General features: G+C 39.4%; 1 long non-coding RNA gene across 2 annotated transcripts in view; it reads right to left on the bottom strand.

The window, feature by feature from the left end:
• Nucleotides 1–8,070: 8,070 nt before the first annotated feature.
• The window catches only part of LOC106013545, a 9,644-nt gene continuing 7,193 nt past the window's right edge, over nucleotides 8,071–10,521 (bottom strand). For both annotated transcript variants that reach the window (XR_004859295.1, XR_004859294.1), the window contains exons 3-4: nucleotides 9,523–9,670; nucleotides 8,071–8,481 (exon numbers count right to left, since the gene is read on the bottom strand). This is a non-coding gene — a long non-coding RNA (uncharacterized LOC106013545). The remainder of the gene's footprint in view (nucleotides 8,482–9,522; nucleotides 9,671–10,521) is intronic.

Genomic DNA, 10,521 nt, shown 5'->3' with positions numbered 1-10,521 from the left:
GATAGATAGATAGATAGATAGATAGATAGATAGAGAGAGAGAGAGAGAGAGAGAGAAAGAGAGAGAGAGAGAGAGAGAGAGAGAGAGAGATATCAAGTGTGAAAGGAAGAGAGAAATGAGGAAACGGGAGGGAGCTCTCGCCATTTCTCTTTGTCCTCTGCTTTCATCCGATTGTCACCAATCGTCTTCCCTGTCCACTCGGCGATGTTTTCCTCCAATCTCTTTCTCTGTCTTCCTCTCTTTCTCTTTCCTTGTACGGTCCCTTGTAGGGTTGTTTTGGCAACTTCTGTGGATCTTGTGACAAGCACATATCATTTTAATTTTCGTCTCTTCACTGTGGTCAGTAGACCTTCATGCTGCCCCACTGCGTTTGTGATTCTGCTCCGTACCTCAGCATTTGAAATGTGGTCTTTTTTGTATGAGACAATTGTTGTTGTGCAATGACATTACTGCAGACTAAAACACACATTACCTTTTCCATCAGATATGTGTGTAGTACTGTAACTAGGATATCAGCACAAGGTCTCACCACAACAAGATTTATAGATGAACCTTATGAAAAACTCCTTGAAAAAAGAACATGAATGACATAATGTATGTAGGTTATGTTTTCCGAAAGCACTTGAAAAACAATAGGAAAACAGTAAGTTACTGACGTGCATTGTGTTTTAGCTTTGAACAGCCTCAGAGTAAACGTGCAAAATATGACATCAACCAATCCAGAAACGTTCACCTGTGTTCAAACTCGATATCAAACAATAGCATCACCATACCTCATTTTACTAACACACATCTTTGCGATCAATATAATTTTGAACGGCACTGCTTTTTTAAAAAATCCGACCTCATTTCTCACGTCAGGTAGAATATTGGGGTCTCTCAAAGGAAAATTGTATTTGTTATCTGGAAAATCAGCTTAAACACATGACATGATTCCAAAAACCCTTTAATCGTGAGCAACGGATAAACATAATGTGTTAGACAAAGTCTGCTGCACAACAGTATCCGCACAGTTCTAGAGTTTTTATACCCTTCCTATTCAGAAAAATATTTGTTGAGATAATGGAGAAGTGAAATACGAGATTCTTGTGTGACCATATGTTTTAGACTATACCTATCGGTAAAATCCAGTCCAAGCTCTTTCGACCAGGAATTCTTATCATTATACCAGGATCTGCTCACGTCCCAAGACAAATCGTCGTAACTCCCGATAGTTTCTATTAAGTACCTGAAGACTGTCAGCGCTATTTTCGTCTCACAAACTGCAGCACACTGACTGTGCTCCAATGTGTTATTCTGGTTCAATAGGCCCGTCTATGTTTTTGTAGGCCATTAATTAGAGCATAACAATCAAAGTCGAAACTTTCATGGTTTCCAATAATGTGTTTTATTTCTTCTTTTGTTTTCACGCGTCCCCATCACAAACCTGATAATTGTGCTTCTTTTTCCACTTTTCATCCAGTGTTTCAGAAAACGAGGTTTGCTTTTGAAGCTTATCTTTTTGTTATTGAAGAACGTAAGACCGGCACTGACTTCGTTAACCTGAATGTCACATGTCTCTTTGGACCCCAAGCCACGCTGTCACGACAGTTATGCACAATCTTAGATGCACCAACTGTCTTGACCAGGTGCTTAGGGCTAACAGTTGTTTTCAAATAGTACTTTAGATCAGCTTTAGACCATCTAGTTTATTTTTTAAAAACCCATGTCAATCATTTGAATCTCGGTTCAGACGCTTCAGCCGCTTCAACAGGAACACTTTTTGTAGGTCTCGCATCCTGATCATATCTAATCCCGACCACCCCCACACCCCTTCTAAAGCCTTGAATGTGATTCTTCTTTTAATCTTCTCCTTTGCCTTTCTGTTCGAAAGCTCTCTCTGCCATAAAACTTAAGAAAAAAATGTACCAATGTAGCTTGTGACCCTGTGAGGCAAAAATAGTGCCTACTTGGCATATGACTGTTGCAACAGCAGGGAAGTCTGATAAAATATTACCTTTCCATAGAGTGAAAATTGTCTATTTTGCCAAATTTTAATAATACTTTTTCATTCTTATCTTTCCAATTTAGATCAATTTTAGAAGCCTCCTCGTCTGCACTAAAATAGATCCAAAGTATTTTCGGCCAGGCGACATCCAGGCAATATCCCTTGAAGTCGTGTCCACATGCCCTTTGATTTTAACTCACTGAGTCTCAGTCCTGATATCCGAGAGAGGTTATCAATGTCCCTGAAGGCAGCAATAAGATCATCCTGGTCTATCAATAGCATCGTAGTATCATCTGTGTATTGAAGAATTTTACCTTGATGTACTGCCCGTTCACCTCTCTTTAAAGACACTCCCCTTATGTCTTTCTCACTTGTATTTGTATTGCCATCAGCTCAACTACGAGAACAAAAAGGAAAGGACATGCGTAGCACCCCTGTTTAACTCTACACTATGTTAAACTAACGAGACAACCACCTCCACCCCAATTCATTTTGCAAACAACACACTGTGTTATTGATATTTGTTTTAATCATACTAATAAACTGATCACCAAAATTAAATGTTCTAAAAGGAGCAAAAAAAATCCCCCCTTTCCATTCGTGCTAAATGTGTGTTGAAAGTCTAAGAAGACCACCATTACTAGGATATGATATTCTGAAGAATCAAATATAACATCATCAAGAGTTCTGATGTTTTGCAATTGAAAGAACCTGACTGGATAAGGCTGATTATATTTGCAATACGCTGGGAAAGTGTAAAGCTAGCACCTTTGAGAGGATTTTGTCTTTCGTATTTGTCAAAGTGATTGGGTGCAAGTTCTTAAGATCATCCCTTCGAAGATCATTCCTCCTATGCAACAATGTGATTTACCCCCTTTCTCTGAGTTGGCGCACGCTGGCCTTCCAGTAGACATAGGCACTCGGAGTTTCTTCCAGAAAAGTGAATGAAATGGACCGGTAATGCCATCAATCTCGGGAGCTGAGTTATTGTTTGGTGATTTGGTTCCCATGTCAAGTTCTTCAATGGTTATTGGCTTGTCAAATTCATCGTGTTCCTTCCCAGACAATACTGTGTTGTCAATGTGGTCTACATCGTTTACACTCTCATCTTGTCTGTACAACCTTTCAAAAAGTATTTTTATTTCCTCTTTAATTTTGGTTCCAATCTGTATTAAAACCCCATTCCGAGCGCAACTCTTAAGAGATATAATATTATTGCTACTGTCTTTAGATTTCTCTCAGTTTTTTAAAGAATTTCATGTTTTTCTTACTATCCTCAATCCATTTTTTTCCGAGATGTAATTTGACCTTTAGTTCTACTAAGCTCCATTACTTCAATGTCTCGCCTTTTTCTCACGAGCTGCTGATGAGCTGGTTTATCATCGGGATTCATCACCATGTCCGTTTACTCTAGCACTTTCATTAGCTAGCACGTTTTCTAGGTATCTCAAAGCCCTGTTTCGTTTTACTCCATGTTCCATACTTGTCTCTTTGACTATTATTTAAAGTAATTCCCATCTTTTTACAGTTAAAATAGTCATCGGTAGATTCTAAAAAATCGCCAATACACTGATTCACGTCAAACACAAATTCCTTATGATTTATTATAACAACGAAATGTTGGATTTTCAAAATAACGGTTCTCTTCTAAACTCACCCGTTCTAAATACACATAAAATCCCTTTCTGATCCATACCGTTGACAATTCCGTGGCTACTTTCAACTTTTTATTATGTTGTAAAATAAGAAATTCTTCTTCACAGAATATGTAGTCAAGACGACGTGCTATGGATTGGGTGGTCATTGGCCGTATATAGTCTTTTTTATGTCATACAATTAATTGTTTTAGAATAGCAATTCGGATAAAATGAATCCTTTTTTTTTTCACATGTGAAATATGAGCTAATATTTCAAGCGTAAAATAAAAGCTAATTTTGAAATAAATTATTCCACGCTCTATATTCGCCTTCTAACCCTCAATAAGTAAAGTTTAGACTTGAATCATAATATTCCCAGACAAAGCAATGTTATGGCGGCCGCTCTTTGCCCTCATTAAAAAATTGTTGCGAAGCACGCTCACCATGGGCACCTGAATGAAGTGCCAAACACCAGTCTCTCAGTCTCTCTGTAGTCGAGAGAACGTGCAATATTTTTACCTTGCCCTTAATCGTGTTCCAAAATACGTCAGAGCGTGGTGCTGATACGTTCAGTTCATTAAGTAATATCTTTTTCTTGAATGAAATCATAATCTGCTCAAATGTGTCATTACGTATGACTCTTGTCAGATCCAGTTAAAATTCCCTCGTTCAGTTTAATTAGCACAACTGACGTTTGGGAATTACTTTTTCCGTCCAGACATTAAAACAGCTCACCAGAAAAACACAGTGGCTGGAAAGTGGTAGACATTAAAATTAAATAAATGAATTCTCAGTTCTCAGTGAAAACCAATTACATTAAATTGAATAAATGACCATCAAATGATTACCTCCCTTTAAAATTATCTAGTCACTTTATCAAATAATTTTTGAAAATTGTATCTTTTATTTGCATTGTCTTTTGATTTGTAGGTTACATATTATATTTCTATCACTACATGATATTAATGATTGACTGTAGAAATGAAAGCAATCTAAACTTTAAAACAATATGGCATAGAAAAATATGATATGAGACATTTCACTTGCTTAATTCTTTTTCTTGAAAAAATTAAAGTTACTTCCCTTCTTTGATAGAGCCTGTTATTCTTACATCCCCTAACAACATCAAGGATACGTGAAATAAAATGTTACAATTCTGGAAAAATTTCACCTTAGGCAGAAAATAACTACATATTTGGAATCAGCACATCAATTTCCATAAAACATGACAATGCACGTTGCTAAAAAAAACTTTTTTCATTGTTGACCATTGTAATGCTTTGAACAAATGCAGTGTGCTAACAAACGACTCTAGCCTTTGGTATAATTTGGTTGCAAATCAAAGTCAAAATCATCTGTATTTTTACGACAACATGCCACATAAATGCAGTTTCTTAATCTTTCAACTTTTGAATCGTACGTTTTCTTCTTACTTTGCTTATGTTTACGTTATTATTATTATTGAAACTCGTGATTACGGTTTGGCAATTTCACTCGTTGGATATATCATGATCTCCAACCATCACTTATGTAATTTTAATTCTTTTTCTTCACCACGTAACGAACTTGCTATTAAACATCGTTAATTTAGTCTTCAGTGAAATGACCTTTGAATTCCAGGCGGTTTTAAATTTCACAAAAGCTATCCATTCATTTTTAACTTTAAGTCTTTGATGGACGTTGTCAATGCAGTCTTCAGTTTTGGAGCTAATGCTGCTAACAAACCAATTTGCCAAATTAACCCGATCCGATCCGATCTGATCATGCAGATCAAAACTTTTATTTGACCAATGGGCACCCAATCGACAACTTCGAAATGACCTACGGTCACTCTCTCCTGTCAGACGTTGACACTTTAAACTTCTGGACATATTGTGTATTTTTCTGTTGTCTATTAGGCGCTTCGCTAGCTCAGCTGACATCATGCTGCACTTATGACGGGTGACCTGGTTCTAATCCCTGATGTGTTCTTTGGACTTGAATTGTTGGGGGGGGGGGGGGGGGTGGCCCGTGTCTGTGGTGTAGCGTTCCGGTTTTCAGCCACTGCGAAAAGAAGAACTAAGTTCGATTCCTTTGCGGGGGGGGGGGGGGGGGAGTACAAGTATCTCTGTCTTTCTGATGGGACCCTGCATCCCTTTCTGTCTAGATTGGCCCTGATAGGTTGGGTCCGAGGCCGCTTCACAAATAGACTAAACATTATTGATAGGGGTGTAAAACACTTAAATTGAAAAACGAAAAGGATTTTCATTTTCCTGGCTGGGCCCCATCGGAGATGTACGTTATCCCTCGAGGTCCTGCTTTTTAAATAGTTTTAAAGTGTTGAAAAATGACGTTTGACTTAAAGAATAAAACACAAGACCTGATCATGGTCCTCAAATGGTTACTTGGTTTTCACTTTTTTGGACTGAGGTATTGTTGACCTTGGTTCGAATCCGCAAAGCTGTATCTTGAAGTTATGTAACTCGATGTGTTTTCTTGGCTCATTAAAAATAATATGACTGGACTAGGCACTGAAATAACAACCAAGGTCCTAAATGCTATTTATGACAGCGGTGAGATCCCAGAAGATATGATGAAGTCAGTTTTTATAGCTTTACCTAAAACACCAGGTGCCACTGAGTGTGATATGCATAGAACAATTAGCCTTATGAGTCATTTTACAAAAATATTGCTGCGAGTAATAATGGGAAGATTGAGAAGGAGTGTAAGACCAGAGATATCTAAAACGCAATTCGGCTTTGTTCCTGACAAGGGCACCAGAAATGCTATATTCACCTTACAAATGTTAATGGAAAGATGTATTGAAGCACAGAAAGATCTGTATTTATGCTTCATATATTATTCAAAGGCGTTCGATAAAGTTAGACATGATGGGCTATTTAAAATACTGGAAAAGCTAGACCTAGATGGAAAAAATCTAAGAATTATAAGAAATTTGTACCGGGACCAAAACGCTGCTGTACGAATTAATGGAGAATACAGTGAATATAAGCAGATTAGGCGAGGAGTGAGGCAAGGATGTGTTATGTCACCAGACCTCTTTAACATGTACAGTGAAACAATCCTTAGAAACATAGAAGAATGTCCAGGCCTCAAAGTTAATGGAAAAAATATTAATAACATCAGGTATGCAGATGACACGGTTTTAATAGCAGGCTCCGAAAAGGACCTTCAAATGCTTCTAGATACTGTTGTAAAAGAAAGTGAACGTAAAGGATTATTGTTGAATGTAAAGAAAACAGAATGCATGGTAATATCCAAAAAAAGCAGCAAATCCTATTTGTAATCTCAGTAGCAAAGGTGAAAAGATCAAACAAGTCCAACAGTTTAAATATCTAGGATATATGATAACATCTGATGCCAAATCTTCAGCAGAAATAAAATGGAGAACTGCAATGGCTAAGGCTGGTTTTAATAAAAATGAGCCCAATCTTGAAAAATAGAAACATATCAATGAACACCAAAATGAAAGTCCTGAAATGCTATGTTTGGTCAACCCATCTATATGGCTGTGAACGCTGGGCAATCACTAAAGACAGTGAAAATAAAATAGAGGCAACAGAAATGTGGTTTCTTAGGAGACTGCTAAGAGTATCGTGGAAGAAAAAGAAATCAAATGAGGTAGTGCTTGATGAAGCCCACGTGGGACGCTCAATGTTAAAAACAATCAGGAAACGACAAATGCAGTTTTTGGGACACCTGAATAGACATGCGGGTCTTTAACATCTAGCTCTCACTGGCAAAATTGAGGGCAAGCGAGGCAGGGGTGGGCCCAGAACAACATACTTAGGGAACCTAAACAAATGGGTAACAGGGAAAAATCAGGGAAACGTAGCTTTTCTGAGAGCATCCGAGCAAAGGAATGAATGGAAAATCATGATCGCCGATGTCTGTCGCAGATCTGGCACTAGATGATGATGATGATGACTGGACGTCTAAGCTGCAAGGTTGCACTTGTTAGACGCACATACAGGCGAACAACAAAATCAACAACAACAATAACTTTGTAGTGTCCACCTCCATGTCAGTCTATTAATTGCTCACCTTAACATATATTTTTTAAAATCACACCCTCCTCGTCCCTTTTATCTCTATCTCTTTCTCTCTCTCTCTCTCTCTCTCTCTCTCTCTCTCTCTCTCTCTCTCTCTCTCTCTCTCTGTGTCTCTGTCTCTCAGAGAGTTCTTATCCACGAGTGTGTGTATCTCTGTGTCTCTTTTTCATCTCTCACTCTCTTTATGTCTCTCTTTTATCTCTCACTTCCTCTTCCATCCCCCCCCCCTTCCATCTACAGCTCTCTCTATCTCTCCTCCCTCCCCCCCCCCCTCTCTCTCTCTCTCTCTCTCTCTCTCTCTCTCCTTCTCTCTGTCTCTCTCCCTTTCTTTCTTTCTCTGTCTCTGTCTCTGTCTCTGTCTCTGTCTCTGTCTCTCTCTCTCTCTCTCTCTCTCTCTCTCTCTCTCTCTCTCTCTCTCTCTCTCTCTCTTTCCTTCCCTCTCTCTATCTGCCTACCAACCCATCCTCGCATTCTTTCATTCCACAACAAAATCCTCCCCATTCCTCACGATGACACTTTGGAGAAAACCCATAGGACGACGTTAGTCCACTAGCAAACGGCCTGACAAGAGTTAATCGCCCGGCCACGGCTACAAAGGGTTAATCATGTGAAGAGCACTCCAGAGACCTGGACAGAGCGGGAGACAGGGCCAGACCAGGCTCCTTGTGACGTCAGACTGGTTTAAGAGCATGACGTCAAGTGAAACGGATGATGTCCCAGTGCTGGAGTGTGTGTTACGTCATCGCCGCTGTTTGGTTTCCTGGTACACAAGGAGAAGTGGGTGTGGTTGGGGGCGGGTCGTGTCCTAGTAGAAGAAAAACAATAATAATTCCATGAAGGGGAAGGAAGATAGATTAATTGGGGATTGTTTATAGAGTAACTAAGTACGTACCAGCTGTTGATGCATATTTTTACGCTCATGATATCAGCTTAGCTATCAGCTATTTATACGTTGTTGTTTTGTTTAGTTGTTTTTTTTTCTCATCTGTTGTTTATTTGTTTTTTGTGTAATGTTGGTGGAGGGGGGGGGGGTTCACATTGACACAATGCAGATCATTACGGAAGCATATTTCCACCCTGCTGTCAGGACTAATCCAAGCTGAGAAGGATACACTGTCCTAGCAGGAAGACCGAGTTACTCGATATTAATTCTACCTAAACTGATATTGAACTCAGGACTTCTGCGTCCGACGGTTGAGTGCCAATCTGGTACACAACAGAAGGAGAATTTGTTTACGTGTGGTGGAAAGAAAGACAGGTCGTCAGACAGGCCAACCAATTCAATCACATTGCATTATAATAATATGACAAAATGAGGAATGTAAGCACCTAAACATGAAATTGTCCATTTCAAGAACAGAAATTATGAAGGTGTACAGAAACCCAGGGAAACGCACCATCTTTATTGGTGGAACACAATTCCAACACTTAGAGGGATTCAAATATTTGGAAGCACTTTTACACAAGATGGGCGAATGGAAAACGAGATAGATACAGAACCAAGAAGGTAAATGTATAGTCCTACCAGCTAGCACCCCTGTTCAGTCTCAAGAACATCCCAATCGAAATGAAATCCCAGCTTATCAGTGGTGTCTTCATACTGACCTTAACATACTAGTGCCAAATATGGTCCCTTAATAATGCACAAGAAAGGCATATCAACGTATGTGAAATGAGGTGTCTCTGCAAAACAATCTATATCACCAGAAGAGACCGCATAAGGAACGAGACCTTACGCCTACAAACCAGTATACCACTAGTATAAATTTCATTTGAGCGTCAAAGCATCAAATGGTTTGGGCATCTAACTGTAAAGCCCCGGAAATAACTAGAATCTAGAACTTACCACCCCGTGAATCCGGCTTCAAATCAAGAGGAAGACCAAGAAGGACCTGGCTGAGTGTGGTTAGAAAGGTCCTGGAACAACATAACATATCTATCACAGAAGCCACACACTTAGCACAGGGCCGAAAACTGCACCTCCCATCCACATCCTGAGGATACCAGAGGAAAGAAAAAGTAAAAGTAAAGTAAAGAGGCGCTGGCGTCTGTGGTTCAAAATCCCCATTTAAAAGTTTCTGAATCAAATGGCTTGAAAAGGAAGGGTGAGAGAGAAGTAATAGCTCGTCATATAACTGCATCGTGTCTATCGGGTACAGACGCCAGTGTCGGATTCTCAGTCTGCTGAACGATCTTAGATATTCGTAAAAAGGTTTAAACCCAAAAAATTGCATAAACAGAACAGAGCATTATTTCTTTTTAAGTTTGATAAACACGAAGATTGTTATGCTAAATATGGGTTTATAGGAACAGACTAGGTGATGATGTGTACAATTATTCTAACCGAAGCTTTCAGCATAGAATCCATAATAAACATCAGCAACATTCCAGTTTAGTGGGAGCAGGTTTGTTGACCCTTTTACGCATCCCCACCCCTTTTTCCCGCTGTTTCACACCGCAACCAATGATGAGCTCGACCCATGGCTCGACCTCAGGATACAAACCTGTCGGCTCACAGTGTACGTTTGGGAGCTGGTTGATTTATGACACAAAACGGGAGCCTTGTACAAACGTAAGAAATAAAGAAAATCAAACAAAACAAAAACAAAATGGAATCAAGCACCACGACCCCTCCGCTCCTTACATCAAAGTACGTGCATGTGCGCGTGCTCAAAAACATACTCACATACACGCACGCACACATGTACACACAAATGAACACACACGCGCAAATACACAAACACACATGTATACACACACACATGAACACACACACAAACACACATACACACACACACTCACACACTTACACCCTCTCTCTCTCTCTCTCTCTCTCACACACACA

Source organism: Aplysia californica, unplaced genomic scaffold (genome assembly GCF_000002075.1).
Source record: "Aplysia californica isolate F4 #8 unplaced genomic scaffold, AplCal3.0 scaffold00980, whole genome shotgun sequence".
Lineage (NCBI taxonomy): Eukaryota > Metazoa > Mollusca > Gastropoda > Aplysiida > Aplysiidae > Aplysia > Aplysia californica.
Note: the sequence above shows the minus strand (reverse complement) of the source record. Positions and strands in the feature narration are given on the sequence as shown.